Below are 17,399 nucleotides of genomic sequence, written 5' to 3' on the forward strand. Positions count from 1 at the left end.
ACCTCAGAGGGCTGTGGGGAGACTTAAATGAGATCATGTATACTAAGTGCTTGGCACAATACCTGAGAAATAACCCTCAATAAGGGATTATGTTTAAGGCTATTATTTAAGGGTTAAGGCTATTATTACTATGATCGTTATGTATGACAGTGTTACTTCTCATATGGGTTTCAGATAAAGCTCTTTCTCCAAACCATGTCCGGAGGCTGCTGAACTTCCCTTTGAGATGACTCTGAACTTTGTGCTTTTTATCAGATGAGGGAGCAGGAAGGAAGGGTTGATTTTCATGAATGACATTCGTCAGAAAACCACCAGGGATTCTGTGACTGCTGAGCTCTCCTTTGGTATCCAGGAGATCCAGAGGGGAAAAAATCATTGCCTGGCTAAGTAGCTACTGCTTTTTGCTTTGTTTTGTCACTTTGTTGTTTTCAAATGAAATACATCAGACATGCAGAAAAAGGCAAAGACTATTAGAACACCAAAGTTCCCATCTCTCAGTTTTAACCAATATGAAGAACTTTCTATATTTGCTTCATATCCTTTTGTTGAAAAATAAAACATTACAAATGCAGATGAAGGCTTCTCCCATCCCCATCCACCTCATTCTTCTCCCTCCCTCCCCAAGTGCTAACTTTCAAAGACAGCTTTGAATGAGTCTAGGTTTCTCATGCTGATCACTTTCTAATCTTAGGTCTGACATCACATATAAGCCCATTTCGAAGTCATTTTTGAGCTTCTGCCCAATGTTAAGCATAAAAGAGGAGTCCAACATTTTCCTCCCCATAGAGCTTATCATCAAAATGGGATGACAGACACTGAGATAGACATATGCCCTGATTTCTCTTTGGGGAACCTCTTGGCCACAATGTTTGACTAGGGCTAACTATGCTCTGTCTCCAGGGCCTGACCAATGAGGATCCCCCTGGCTACAAACTTTGGCTCACTGGTAGACATGTAATCTGAATTAGGCTAATTAAAGCAAGCCCCAGAATTTTACTGGGGCTACCAGAAAAGAAGTGCTACCTAATTGCTGGAGTGGAAGGATGTAAGCCTAATGCTGGAGGGGCACCACAAATAGAGCACCTGCCTGGGAATCAAAGCAGCACAGAGAAAAGAACATTGCTGACTGACATCACTGAGTCCCTGGTGTTTAGTCTATCAATGGACTTCCCAGTTAATGGGCCAATAAATTCCCTTGCTATGCTTACATGTGTTGGAGTTGAATTTCTGTCCTGAATAATATAAAGCAAAACACTTAATGAGCAAGACAGGACATAACAACAGCAAGCACTTATGTCGTTCTTACTATGAACACTGCATTCTTCTAGGCATTTTACTTGTAGAAACTCATTTAATCCTCACAAGAACACTCTAAGGTATAGGTTCTACGATGGTCTCTTGTTACAGACAGGAAATTGAGCACAGAGAAGTTCCAGAAGCTCTGGAACACTGAAGTATTCAACGGCAGAGCTGTGATTCAAATCCAGGAAACCTAAGTTGGAATCTAAATAGTTAACCATTACTGCACAATTCAGAAAATGGTTATAGGAATTCATGATAAAAGAAAAAATATGAAACATAGTTACCAAAAATAAAAAGATACTTTTCATATAGGATATTGTGGTTTTTTAACTGGGCTTTAAAGGTTGAGAAGCATAAAATGACAGACATGGAAAGGGAAGGAGAATTCCAGGAGAGTGAAGACTTGAGCAGCGGGAAAGAAAGGAACACAACAGGAGGGGAGCTTCAAGATGGTGGAAGAGTAAGACGTGGAGATCACCTTCCTCCCCACAGATACATCAGAAATACATCTACATTTGGAACAACTCCTACAGAACACCTACTGAACGCTGGCAGAAGACCTCAGACCTCCCAAAAGGCAAGAAACTCCCCACGTACCTGAGTAGGGCAAAAGAAAAAACAGAGACAAAGAATAGGGACGGGACCTGCACCAGTGGGAGGGAGCTGTGAAGGAGGAAAAGTTTCCACACATTAGGAAGCCCCTTCGCAGGCGGAGACTGCGGCTGGCGGAAGGAGGAAGCTTCGGAGCCGCGGAGGAGAGCACAGCAACAGGGGTGCGGAGGGCAAAGCGGAGAGATTCCCGCACAGAGGGTCAGGGCCGACCGGCACTCACCAGCCCGAGAGGCTTGTCTGCTCACCCGCCGGGACGGGTGGGGCTGGGAGCTGAGGCTCGGGCTTCGGTAGGAGGCAGTGAGAGGACTGGGGTTGGCGGCGTGAGCACAACCTGCAGGGAGTTGGTGCGCCACGGCTAGCCAGGAGGGAGTCCGGGAAAAGGTCTGGAGCTGCCGAAGAGGGAAGAGACTTTTTCTTACCTTTTTGTTTCCTGGTGCGCGAGGAGAGGGGATTAAGAGCGCCGCTTAAAGGAGCCCCAGAGACGGGCGCGAGCCGCGGCGATCAGCATGGACCCCAGAGACGGGCATGAGACGCTAAGGCTGCAGCTGCCGCCACCAAGAAGCCTGTGTGCGAGCACAGGTCACTCTCCATGCCTCCCTTCCGGGAGCCTGTGCAGCCCGCCACTGCCAGGGTCCCGGGATCCAGGGACAACTTCCCCGGGAGAACGCACGGCGTGCCTCAGGTTGGTGCAACGTCACGCCAGCCTCCGCCGCCGCAGGCTCGCCCCGCACTCCGTGCCTCTCCCTCCCCCACGGCCTGAGGGAGCCAAAGCCCCCGAATCAGCGGCTCCTTTAACCCTGTCCTGTCTGAGCGAAGCACAGACGCCCTCAGGCGACCTACACATAGAGGCGGGGCCAAATCCAAAGCTGAGCCCCTGGGAGCTGTGAGAACAAAGAAGACAAAGGGAAATCTCTCCCAGCAGCCTCAGGAACAGCGGATTAAATCTCCACAGTCAACCTGATGCAACCTGTATCTGTGGAATACCTGAATAGACAACGAATCATCCCAAATTGAGGAGGTGGACTTTGGGAGCAATGATATATATTTTTCCCATTTTTCTCTTTTTGTGAGTGTGTATGCGTATGCTTCTGTGTGTGACTTTGTCTCTATAGCTTTGCTTTTACCATTTGTCCTAGGATTCTGTCTGTCCGTTTCTTTTTTTTTTTTAGTATAGTTTTCAGCGCTTGTTATCATTGGTGGATTTGTTTTTTTGGTTTGGTTGTTCTCCTCTTTCTTAATTATTTAAAATATTTTTTTAATAATTATTCTTTGTTTTTTATTTTAATAACTTCTTAATTTAATTTAATTTTTTCTTTCCTTCTCTTTCTTTCTTTATTTTTTCTTTCTCTTTCTTTCTCTCTCTCTCTCTCCCTCTCCCTCCTTCCCTCCCTCCCTCTCTCTCTCTCACTCTCTTTCTTTCTTTCTTTCTCCCTTTTATTCTGCGCCCTGTAGATGACAGGTTCTTGGTGCTGCAGCCAGGCATCAGGGCTGTGCCTCTGAGGTGGGACAGCCAAGTTCAGGACACTGGTCCACAAGAGACCTCCCAGCTCCACGTAATATCAAATGGCGAAAATCTCCCAGAGATTGCCATCTCAACGCCAAGACCCAGCTCCACTCAACGACCAGCGAGCTACACTGCTGGACACCCTATGCCAAACAACTAGCAAGACTGGCACACAACCCCACCCACTAGCAGAGAGGCTGCCTAAAATCATAATAAGGTCACAGACACCCCAAAACACACCACTAGACGTGGACCTGCCCACCAGAAAGAAAAGATCCAGCCTCATCCACCAGAACACAGACACTAGTTCCCCCCACCAGGGGAGGCAGGGGATTACCCGACCCACTGAACCCACTGAACCAACCTTAGCCACTGGGGGCAGATACCAAAAACAACGGGAACTACGAACCTGCAGCCTGCGAAAAGGAGACCCCAAACACAGTAAGTTAAGCAAAATGAGAAGACAAGAAAAAAACAGCAGATGAAGGAGAAAGGTAAAAATCCACCAGACCTAACAAATGAAGAGGAAATAGGCAGTCTACCTGAAAAAGAATTCAGAATAATGACGGTAAAGATGATCCAAAATCTTGGAAATACAATGGAGAAAATACAAGAAACTTTTAACAAAGACTTAGAAAAACTAAAGAGCCAAACAATCATGAACAACATAGTAACTGAAATTAAAAATTCTCTAGAAGGAATCACTAGCAGAATAACTGAGGCATAAGAACGGATAAGTGACCGGGAAGATAAAATAGTGGAAGTAACTACTGCAGAGCAGAATAAAGAAAAAAGAATGAAAAGAACTGAGGACAGTCTCAGAGACCTCTGGGACAACATTAAACGCATCAACATTCGAATTATAGGGGTCCCAGAAGAAGAAGAGAAAAAGAAAGGGACTGAGAAAATATTTGAATAGATTATCATTGAAAACTTCCCTAATATGGGAAAGGAAATAGTTAATCAAGTCCAGGAAGCACAGAGAGTCTAATACAGGATAAATCCAAGGAGAAACACACCAAGGCACATATTAACCAAACTATCAAAAATTAAATACAAAGAAAATATATTAAAAGCAGCAAGGGAAAAACAACAAATAACATACAAGGGAATCCCATTAAGGTTAACAGCTGATCTTTCAGCAGAAACTCTGCAAGCCAGAAGGGAGTAGCAGGACATATTTAAACTGAAGAAAGGGGAAAACCTACAACCAAGATTACTCTACGCAGCAAGGATCTCATTCAGATTTGACAGAGAAATTAAAAACTTTACAGACAAGCAAAACCAAAGACAATTCAGTACCACCAAACCAGCTCTACAACAAATGCTAAAGGAACTTCTCTAGGCAGCAAACACAAGACAAGGAAAAGACCTATAATACCAAACCCCAAACAATTAAGAAAATGGTAATAGGAATATACATATCAATAATTACCTTGAATGTAAATGGATTAAATGATCCAACCAAAAGACATTGACTGACTAAATGGATACAAAAACAAGACCCGTATATATGCTGTCTACAAGAGACCCACTTCAAACCTAGGGACACATACAGACTGAAGGTGAGGGGATGGAAAAAGATATTCCATGCAAATGGAAATCAAAAGAAAGCTGGAGTAGCAATTCTCATATCAGACAAAATAGACTTTAAAACAAAGACTATTACAAGAGACAAAGAACCATGCTACATAATGATCAAGGGATCAAACCAAGAAGAAGATATAACAACTGTAAATATTTGTGCACCCAACATAGGAGTACCTCAATACATAAGGCAAATGCTAACAGCCATAAAAGGGGAAATTGACAGTAACACAATCATACTAGGGGACTTTAACACCCCACTTTCACCAATGGACAGATCATCCAAAATGAAACTAAATAAGGAAACTCAAGCTTAAAATGATACATTAAACAAGATGGACTTAATTGATATTTATAGGACATTCCATCCAAAAGGAACAGAATACACTTTCTTCTCAAGTGCTCATGGAACATTCTCCAGGATAGATCATATCTTGGGTCACAAATCAAGCCTTCGTAAATTTAAGAAAATTGAAATCGTACCAAGTATCTTTTCCAACCACAACGCTATGAGACCAGATATCAATTACAGGGAAAAATCTGTAAAAAATAAAAACACATGGAGGCTAAACAATACACTACTTAATAACCAAGAGATCACTGAAGAAATCAGAGGAAATCAAAATATACCTAGAAACAAATGACAATGAAAACACGACGACCCAAAACCTATGGGATGCAGCAAAAGAAGTTCTAAGAGAGAAGGTTATAGCAATACAACCCTACCTAAAGAAACAAGAAACATCTCAAATAAACAACCTAAACTTACACCTAGAGAAAGAAGAACAAAAAAAAACCCAAGTTAGCAGAAGGAAAGAAATCATAAAGATCATATCAAAAATAAATGGAAAACAAATGAAGCAAATTATAGAAAAGATCAATAAAACTAAAAGCTAGTTCTTTGAGAAGATAAACAAAATTGATAAACCATTAGCCAGACTCATCAAGAAAAAAAGGGAGAAGACTCAAATCAATAGAATTAGAAATGAAAAAGGAGAAGTAACAACTGACACTGCATAAATACAAAGGATCATGAGAGATTACTACAAGCAACTCTATGCCAATAAAATGGACAACCTGGAAGAAATGGACAAATTCTTAGAAATGCACAACCTTCCGAGACTGAACCAGGAAGAAATAGAAAATATGAACAGACCAAACACAAGCACTGAAATTGAAACTGTGATTAAAAATCTTCCAACAAACAAAAGCACAGGACCAGAAGCCTTCACAGGAGAATTCTATCAAGCGATAAAGAGGCATGGACATATATACACTACCAAACGTAAGGTAGATAGCTAGTGGGAAGCAGCCGCATAGCACAGGGAGATCAGCTCGGTGCTTTGTGACCGCCTGGAGGGGTGGGATAGGGAGGGTGGGAGGGAGGGAGACGCAAGCGGGAAGAGATATGGGAACATATGTATATATATAACTGATTCATTTTGTTGTGAAGCTGAAACTAACATACCATTGTAAAGCAATTATACTCCAATAAAGATGTTAAAAAAAAAAAAAACATTTAGAGAAGAGCTAACACTTATACTTCTCAAACTCTTCCAAAATATAGCAGAGGGAGGAACACTCCCAAACTCATTCTATGAGGCCACCATCACCCTGATACCTAAACCAGACAAAGATATCACCAAAAAAGAAAGCTACAGACCAATATCACTGATGAACATAGATGCAAAAATCCTCAACAAAATACTAGCAAACAGAATCCAGCAGCACATTAAATGGATCATACACCATGATCAAGTAGAGTTTATCCCAGGAATGCAAAGATTCTTCGATATATGCAAATCAATCAATAATACACCATGTTAACAACTTGAAGGAGAAAAACCATATGATCACCTCAATAGATGCAGAGAAAGCTTTCGACGAAATTCAACACCCATTTATGATAAAAAGAAAGTAGGCATAGAGGGAACTTACCTCAACATAATAAAGACCATATATGACAAACCCACAGCCAACATCATCCTCAATGGTGAAAAACTGAAACCATTTCCACTATGATCAGGAAAAAGGCAAGGTTGCCCACTCTCACCAGTCTTATTCAACATAGTTTTGGAAGTTTTAGCCACAGAAATCACAGAAGAAAAAGAAATAAAAGGAATCCAAATCAGAAAAGAAGTAAAGCTGTCATTGTTTGCGGATGACATGATACTATAGGTAGAGAATCCTAAAGATGCTACCAGAAAACTACTAGAGCTAATCAATGAATTTGGTAAAGTAGCAGGAAACAAAATTAATGCACAGAAATCTCTTGCATTACTATACTCTAATGATGAAAAATCTCAAACTGAAATTAAGAAAACAATCCCATTTGCCATTGCAACAAAAAGAATAAAATACCTAGGAATAAACCTACCTAAGGAGACAAAAGACCTGTATGCAGAAAATTATAAGACACTGATGAAAGAAATTAAAGATGATACAAACAGATGGAGAGACATACCATGTCCTTGGATTGGAAGAATCAATATTGTGAAAATGACTCTACTACCCAAAGCAATCTACAGATTCAGTGCAATCCCTATCAAATTACCATGGGCATTTTTCACAGAACTAGAACAGAAAATTTCACAATTTGTATGGAAACACAAAAGACCCCGAAGAGCCAAAGCACTCTTGAGAAAGAAAAACGGAGCTGGAGGAATCAGGCTCCCTGACTTTATACTACAAAGATGCAGTAATCAAGACAGTATGGTACTGGCACAAAAACAGAAATATAGATCAATGGAACAGGATAGACAGCCCAGAGATAAACCCACGCACATACGGTCACCTTATCTTTTATAGAGGAGGCAAGAATATACAATGGAAAAAAGACAGCCTCTTCAATAAGTGGTGCTGGCAAAACTGGACAGCTACATGTAAAAGAATGAAATTAGAACACTCCCTAATACACAAAAATAAAGTCAAAATGGATTAAAGACCTAAATGTAAGGCTAGACACTATCAAACTCACAGAGGAAAACATAGGCAGAACACTCTATGACATAAATCACAGCAAGATCCTTTCTGACCCACCTCCTAGAGAAATGGAAATAAAAACAAAAATAAACAAATGGGACCTAATGAAACTCAAAAGCTTTTGCACAGCAAAGGAAACCATAAACAAAACAAAAAGACAACCCTCAGAGTGGCAGAAAATATTTGCAAATGAAGCAACTGACAAAGGATTAATCTCCAAAATATACAAGCAGCTCATGCAGCTCAATATGAAAAAAACAACCCAATCCAAAAATCGGCAGAAAACCTAAATAGACATTTCTCCAAAGAAGATATACGGATTTCCAACAAACAGATGGAAGAATGCTCAACATCATTAATCATTAGAGAAATGCAAATCAAAACTACAGTGCGATATCATCTCACACCAGTCAGAATAGCCATCATCAAAAAATCTACAGACAATAAATGCTGGAGAGGGTGTGGTGAAAAGGGAACCCTATTGCACTGTTGGTGGGAATGTAAATTGATAAAGCCACTATGGAGAACAGTATGGAGGTTCCTTAAAAAACTAAAAGTAGAACTACCATACGACCCAGCAATCCCACTACTGGGCATATACCCTGAGAAAGCCATAATTCAAAAAGAGTCATGTACCGCAATGTTCTTTGTAGCTCTATTTACAATAGCCAGGACATGGAAGGAACCTAAGTGTCCATCAACAGATGAATGGATAAAGAAGATGTGGCACATATATACAATGGAATATAACTCAGCCATAAAAAGAAATGAAATTGAGTTATTTGTAGTGAGGTGGATGGACCTAGAGTCTGTCATACAGAGTGAAGTAAGTCAGAAAGAGAAAAACAAATACCGTATGCTAACACATATATATGGAATCTAAAGAAAAAAAAGGTCATGAAGAACTTAGGGGCAAGACATGAATAAAGACACAAACGTACTAGAGAATGGACTTGAGGACACAGGGAGGGGGAAGAGTAAGCTGGGAAAAAGTTAGAGAGTGGTAGTATATATGGACATATATACATTACCAAACGTAAAATAGATAGCTAGTGGGAAGCAGTCGCATAGCACCAGGAGATCAGCTCGGTGCTTTGTGACCACCTAGAGGGGTGGGATAGGGAGGGTGGGAGGGAGGGAGCCACAAGAGGGAAGAGATATGGGAACATATGTATACGTATAACTGATTCACTTTGTTATAAAGCAGAAACTAACACACCATTATAAAGCAATTATACTCCAATAAAGATGTAAAAAAAAATAAAAATAAGAAATGAGCACAACAGTACTGTGTTAGGGGAGGATGAATAAAGACTTTATATTGATTTTTTTAATTCTAGGGAAACAGAGGAACTACATAAGTTTTAATGTGCACCATGATACCTTTACTCTGTAATTACTGTTTCAGGACACTAATGGGAAGAAAATGAGTTTAGCCCAATCCCTGGGCACATTTGAGTTGGAACAGCTAACCAGGAGAGCCAAGTTACCTTCTCTAGGAATCTCCCTGGTTCTCTAACCAAGTCAGAGCCGCACAGAGCGTATGGTGGTATCTGGCTAATGGTTAAGAGCTTTAGAATTAGATAAGTTGGGTTCAAGCCTTAGCTCTGCAACTTGCTAGTTACGTGACCATGGGCAAGTTACTTAATATCCCTGAGGCTATTTCCTCATTTGTAAAGTGAGGTTCAGAAGCTCGACTTCCTAGCATTGCTTTACAGTTTAAATGAGATCATGTACATATGTGCTTAGCAGAGTGTCTGGCACAAGTAAATTCCCAATAAATGGTTGACAGTATCAGTAATATTATCAATGTCAAAATAGCATAAGAATGAAGAAAAATGCCACTTCTTGGTGCTGCAAAGATCCAGGCCATTTCGCTGGATCAGGTAAGCTATCTGTCCCGCTGGGAGGTGGGAAAAGGAGCCATCGAGGCCAATAAAAACCATCTATCACTTTCCTTTTCCAAGCCAGCCATAGTAATTTTTCAGCCACCGAAATAATAGAGAAGTTGTTCAATCTGCTGATAATTTGATTCTAATTAGAACCTCCATCCACAGTGCTGGAATTGCAAGGGGGAAAAAAAGCAGAAATGAAACAGCAATTAACCTTTAGTTCTGAGCTTTATTTGCTCCTACCCAGCATGGGTCAGTTGCCATAGAGATTGTACCTACGTGTTCTGCAGATGTGACCAAAGCTGCCTGGAGCCTCTGAACCAGCCTCCTCTCAGTGTGGCTTCAGGAGAATTAAAAATCTGCTGAAAGAGAATTGAAAGTTGGTCTGAAACTCTAATCTAAAACTGACTTGAATGGAAGTGGAAGGGGAAGAGGGACGGTGAGGTAGACATGGAGTAGGGAAAAAAATTAAAGAACACACATTAATTTGCCTGACTTGTAATTGAAAAAGCCAGTTTCTTTCATACACAACTTTCCAGAGTCTGTCTTTGGCTAAGGAGAGACTGAGGTGATGAGTAGGAGGAAATGACAGTGTGGAAAATTGTCGCTTCTATTAGAAGGGGACCTCTTAGCTTCGGGTTGTGATCAAGCGTCCCTTAGCCAGGGAAGCTAAAGGGAAGAAGAGCTTAGCTACAGTTAGACTTAGCTACAGTCTCTAGAAAAGTGGGTGGGCATGAGGGAACCAAGCAAAGCCAATGAGTTGCATGCAGATTTCTTAGTCTAGGTCAAACCCGAAATAGCATGAGAAAAGCTGTCTGGACCATGACTTCTAGTGTGAAAAAAAGAGAGTCCAACAAGCCCAGTCCTTGGAATCTCACCTCCCTTCAGAAAGTCCATTCACCATTTTCCCAGTGGATTCTTTCATACCCAGGTTAAGCTTGGACTACATCTGTCTCCACTACCCAGCTAGATACTGGCCATTTTCATACCTTTTGACTCAGCACTCACAAAATCAAGGTCAGGCAGATAATTAAGTATTTTCCTCTCCAAATCTAAGAGCTGTTAATTACCCAACACAGTGCTAATCACTATTAGGGAACAAACTAGTGTCTGACTTAAGTGGATTCTAATTAAAACTTGAGTACTATCTTCTAGAGCAGTGACTTTGAAAGTTACTTTTTTTCATACACACAAGATATTTGATATCCATATAGGAGGCAACATTGCCTGGGGAATTCCGTAAATGCCCCTTCCTTGGTGAAGCCTTCCCTGACCAGAGCCCCCAATCATTCTTGACCACATCATCCTGTTCACGAATTTCTTCATAGAATTTATTACTTTCTGGAATAATCTTGTTTATTTGTTTGCTAATATTTGCTAAAAGCTTATTAAGAGCAGGGAACTTGGTGCCTTACTTTTGCCTGTATTTTCATTGTCTAGAACAGTGTCTGGACAGAGCAAATATTCTGTATGCATTTGTTGACTGAATAAAGGAATGTTTCCATAGGCTTACTCAGTTTATGTACAACTTACAGCAAGTCAATTATCATTTCCCCCTCTTTCTTTCCCTCTCTAGAAAGTATTTCAGAATGTGTAAGAGTGACAGAATTATCGAACTATTCATTCTTTGTTTCAACAAATATTTATTGCATGTTTACTACATGTCAGGTACTGTGCTAGGTGCTGGTAATAAAATGGTAAAGAAGTCAGACAGGGCCCCGGCCTCATGGCAGTTCCATTATACTAGTGAGAATAGCTGCTGTACATTGATATACCAATCAAAAGTAAGATTTAGTTATTAGGAATGGTAATCATTGCTATGGGGAAAACCTAGAAGTGATGCGATAGAAAATGACCCAGGGCAGGAAGTGTGGAAGGAATTTCAGCTCAGGCGGTCAGGGAAGGCCTTTCCCATAAAGTAAAATTTGAGATTCCATGAAGAGCTGGGATAAAGGAATTCGAGGCAGAGGGAACAGAAAACACAAACTCCCTGAGGTAAGAAAGAGTTCAGCACTCTCTAGAGCTCAGGGGTGGTGGTCCAGGGGGAGAGAAAGAGAAGTTGGCAGAGAAGTGCATTCATTTCCTGCAGGGTCTTGAGGCTCGGGTAAGGGCTTTGCATTTTATTTTTAGTACAATGGAAGGTACCAGCAGATTTAAACAGGAGAATGACACGATCTGATCTACATGTTAAGAAAATTACTCTGGCTGCTGGATGGAGAATGAAAGGAAGGGCAAGACTTGATGTGACAGAGCAGTAAGGGGGCTGTTGCAGTTAGATGACAGCTCATGCTTTGTCCTTGGCTGGTTACAAAGGCAAAAAAGAAAACTAGAGATAACTTCATTTCATTCTGATATATATTATTATGATGTTTTAAAATAAATCACTTGAAAATCTGAGTTCTTCATTACAGTAACAAAATGAATCATACTGATTAGGACATACAAGCCTGCTGTGACATGTGACTGCCCAAAAGTTGCTCTGGAGAAATTTACCCTGGTGGGGCAGGCCGAGAAGAGACCTAGGAAGCCTGGGGTTTACACACATGCACTTTTGGTCCTGTAGGTATGACTGCTTTGCCGGCCTCTCCTAGCCTGTTACTGGATTTGTCATCTCTTGCCACCACACATAGCCTGGGGCCTGACCCCAGCAATGCCACTGGATCAGGTCCCTGCAGGGCAGAATCCATGGCTCCTGGGTTAGTTAGCACCCTGACTCCGCTGTCAGAACTCTCAAATGATCAATATTTCCCAATAGTGGCCATTGCAGGACACTCACTGGTGACCCACTATCTGGGAACTCAGTCACATTGAGACAGATGTAGGGGTGGACAGTGTTTCACCATCAAAACTGTTTGCTTCCTAAGATTGCCCAATCCAGCCATTCTCAACTTCGTGGCACAGCTGTAATCACTGGTAGCTTTTTAAAAACTAAGGTTGCAGAGATAAGAATCTCTGTGTGTAGAGTTCAGAGACCATTAGGCTTTTAAATCTCTCCAAGGGATGCTAATGGCAGCCAGGGTTGAGAACCACAGGCCCTAACGCAGCTGTCTTACCTGCCACAGTTTACCTTGTTTAGGACCCTGTGGGACCTCCTGCTTCCCAATCCACACTATGTTGGGCTTTGACAAAGGAATACATACCTTCCAGCAGACTCTAAGAGCTTTTGTTTAATTGGTGCTTACAGATGCCTGGCAAGGTCATCAATACGTTGCCAATGTTCCTTCATTTTACCCTCATAACCACCCTCTGAAATAAGAGTATCAAGAGAGGCTGAGAAAATTCTGGCTCAAAAAAGTTATGTAAGGGCTTCCCTGGTGGCACAGTGGTTGAGAGTCTGCCTGCCGATGCAAGGGACACGGGTTCGTGCCCTGGTCCGGGAAGATCCCACATGCTGCGGAGCGGCTAGGCCCGTGAGCCATGGCCGCTGAGCCTGTGCGTCTGGAGCCTGTGCTCCGCAACAGGAGAGGCCACAACAGTGAGAGGCCCGCGTACCGCAAAAAAAAAAAAAATAAAATAAAATAAAAAGTTATGTAAGATATCCAAGGTCCCAAGGCTAATAGGAGACAGCTCAGGGTCTACACCCAGATCTTATGATTCCACAGCCCATGTTCTTCATCTATAAGCAGTTGTAACACTGTCCCTTAGAAAAACCAAGGTTTCAACCCCAGTCCTGCCCTTTACAAGCTGCGTGACTTGGGGTGAGTTATTTAACTTCTCTGAATCCCAGGTCCCTCTCTGTAAAGAGTCTTTTGCCCACCCCAGCTCTCCCCTCCCCCATACTTTTTCCACTAAGAGTTATTAGATCTCAAAATCACTGCATCTCTCTGCTACCTGCCTTGGCCATCTTACAATGGAACACTTCAAATCTTAGCCAGAGACCCTCAGCACCTAGCATAGATTTGGGACCAAAGTAAGCAGTCAATGTCCATTGAATTGAACAGTATGGCCTCCCAGCGGGATATGTTGCATAATTTGGGAATTTGGGTTGGGCTCTGGTATTCAGCCAACACCTCCCTCCCCTGACAAGAGCCACACTGACCCTTATTGACCTCTCCTATTAGGCGACTGAGGGCACTCAGTGGAAAACTGCAAAGGGCAAGTTGTCTGTGTGACCCCAGTGACTTATTTAAGAGGACTGACTATATCTGCATAACTTTGCATATGTTAGGAATCAATCTATGATATACTTATTCAAGGCAAAGAAGTTGCAGATGCACAATACCAAAGATAAGCGTGATTTCCCACAACATGCAATGCAAGTGTTTGTTAGAAAACCATGCAATTCTACAGCCCTCCTCCCCATCACAGCCAAAACTGGGGAGTCCATACTATCAAAAGACGACCCTTGTCATCGTGAGAAGGAGGGGAAGCCAAGGTCAGAGTTGAAGATCAAAAATCAAGAAAATTAGTCAGCATCCCGTATCCCTACTCCTACTCTTTTACTACTATGAAACCTGAAAGCTAGAGGAGAAGATACAGGGCTCACTTTTGCACTCCAAACCCCTTGCAAAGTACCAAGATAATATTTGCAGTTCATTTATTCATTCAACAAATATTCGTTGAGCATGCACTGAGTACCCTATCCTCTTCACTGTGCTACTGGAGTTACAGGGGAGAATATGATGAGATCTTTATTGATACAGAACTCACAATCCAAAGAGACAAAAAGCAACAACAGACCACATGAACTTGAGCAGCTTCGTTCATTAAGCCTCAGTTTCTTCATCTGAATAAATGGAGAATAAAATGTCAATTTTCCATGGTTGTTGTAATAGAATATAACAGTCTCACTGTGGTTTCTAACACATAGTAGGTACTCAATGAATGACAGTCATCATCATAATTATTACTGTTATAAGGGAATATCATGAAGGTACTATGGAATCACAGAGGAGGGTATACCTAACTCTGGCAACTATTCAGTGGGGGAATAAAGGCATCATGTCACCAAGTCAGCACCACACTTCAGAGTTTTACAACATCACTGCTTAGGTACCACTTAGCAACTCCCAAATGCCTATTAACTTTTCATTTGGACACCTCATCTCAGAGCTCTGTGTCTCTTTCAGTCCACAGTGACATCTGACGTCTAGCTCTTCACTTTCCTCATGGACCTGAGGGGTCTGCTGAGGAGAAAAATAGAGAGAAATTGAGGGTATATAACCATTAAAATTAATTACTCACAAACATTCGAACCCAGACACCCACTGCCGTCATGAAATACTGATACAGATTTGCTGAAAGCCATTTATATTAAATTACTTTTATAATAACATTTAACTTTTAAGCATCAAATATTTAGTGTTCCTCCTTGTCATTTGCAAATAAGCTTCCAGCTGTTTCACAGATGGAGGAATCTACGCCCATCCTGTCTTGAGGGCCTACAGGGCTGAACATCAGACCAGCAGCTTTTTTCTTTTTTTTTTTTTGCGGTACGCGGGCCTCTCACTGTTGTGGCCTCTCCCGTTGTGGAGCACAGGCTCCGGACGCGCAGGCTCGGTGGCCATGGCTCACGGGCCCAGCCGCTCCGCGGCATGTGGGATCCTCCCAGACCGGGGCACGAACCCATGTCCCCTGCATTGGCAGGTGGACTCTCAACCACTGCACCACTAGAGAAGCCCAGACCAGCAGCTTTGAGAGTTGAGACCAGCAGATGTCAGTGACTCAACATCAGCCAACTCTCATTCATTCAGCAAAAACTTACTGAAACCCCTGTTGTTCCAGATAGCCACTTATAAAGATATACAAAGCATGATCCCTGAACTCAAACACTAGCAAGATAGATACAAAAATTCAATAAATACAAAGTGTTGCCTTCATTTCCTCCACTTCCAATGCCAAAAAATTACTTAAGTTCATAGGAGAATTGAGATTTGGCAGGGCAGACGGTGCCTGTTTAAGGCAAGAGGATTAGCATGGGCAAAGACAGGGAGGTGAGAAAGAGCAAGATGTATTTCAAAAACTACTAAGTAATTTTGTTGGCAATGAGACAGGAGGATACCCATCCCTTGCCATGTATACAGGCTTTGTTTCCATCTGCAAATCCCTTTGAACCACTCCCAACCTGTATTTGGAACAGCCCTGCTGAGTCCTCTTGAATTTTTAAGATAATGGCATTGGCATTCTGTATTATGTGGATAACCTAACAAATGTAAAAATAGACCCAAAATGTGGGCTTCCCTGGTGGTGCAGTGGTTGAGAGTCCGCCTGCCGATGCAGGGGACACAGGTTCGTGCCCCGGTCTGGGAAGATCCCACATGCCGTGGAGCGGCTGGGCCCGTGAGCCACGGCTGCTGAGCCTGCACGTCCGGAGCCCGTGCTCCACAACGGGAGAGGCCACAACAGTGAGAGGCCCGCACCACAAAAAAAAAAAAAAAAAAAAAAAAGACCCAAAATGTATGATGGTTAAACATAAAAGAAGTTTACATGCTGTTTACATAACAGTATAGGGAGGTAAATGGATTGTCGGGTGGGGATGGGGAGGTGGGTTAAGGTTCTGCCCCACACAGTCATTCAGGGAACTACACTGACACAGACTGCCTTCTTTCACAGGTAGGTTCCATCACCCCCAAAGAAAATCTTCATGGCAACTAGCCACTAGGAGAAGAGAACTTGGAAATGATGCACATTACTTGTGCTCATCTTCCATTGGTCAGAACTCAGTCACATGGGTGCATCTACCTGCAAGGGAAGTTGGGAAATGTAGTCTACCAGTGTGCTCAAGACAGAGAACACAGGTCAAGATGGCAGATTAGGAGGATGTGGAATTCACATCTCCACACAACTAGGGCACCTACCAGGCACCAGTGGGGGACCACAGACACCTAAGGGGATGGCAGGAACCCCCAGAAACTGGGTAGGACATGGGGCATGGTGGGGAGTGAAGCGGGAGGAGAAGTGAAGGTGGGACAGGACTGGCATCCCTGAGGCGTGGCTGGGGGAGGGAAGGAGTTCCTACACCCAGTGGGACCCACCCATGGTTAGGGGTCCAGCAGTGACGGGGGAGACCCTGGGGGAGACGGTGGGGGAGGGACACAAAGGAACAGAAGGGAACGGGGCCAGTGCTTTTCCTGTCCACTTAGGCACTGAGAAGCCTGTTAGGCTCCCAGGCCTAATCCTCTGCCCTCAGAGCCTCCCTCCTGCAGCACAGAACCCAAGCCCCGCCCCTACACCCCCACCCAGGGTCCTACCTCTACACTCAGAGACCCCCTCCAACGAGCTGGGCCTAAACCCCACCCACAAACCCTCACTCAGGGCCCTACCTCCAAACTCCGGAATCCCACTCTCCAGAGGCCCTCCTTTCCACATGCTGCCTCTCCCCTTCTGCGCAGGTCCTAAGCAGAGGCCCCGCCACACGCCTGAATGTCGCCCCACCTAGGCCCCACCCCACGTTCAAACATTACCCCCTCACCCTCCCTAGGTCCTGCCCCTCCCTAAACCCCACCCCTGCCTAAGTGCCATCCCACCTAAACTCCACCCCCATAGCCAAGACTTTTTTTTCTTTTTTCCTCTTTTAGATT

Source organism: Delphinus delphis, chromosome 8 (assembly GCF_949987515.2).
Source record: "Delphinus delphis chromosome 8, mDelDel1.2, whole genome shotgun sequence".
Taxonomy (NCBI): domain Eukaryota; kingdom Metazoa; phylum Chordata; class Mammalia; order Artiodactyla; family Delphinidae; genus Delphinus; species Delphinus delphis.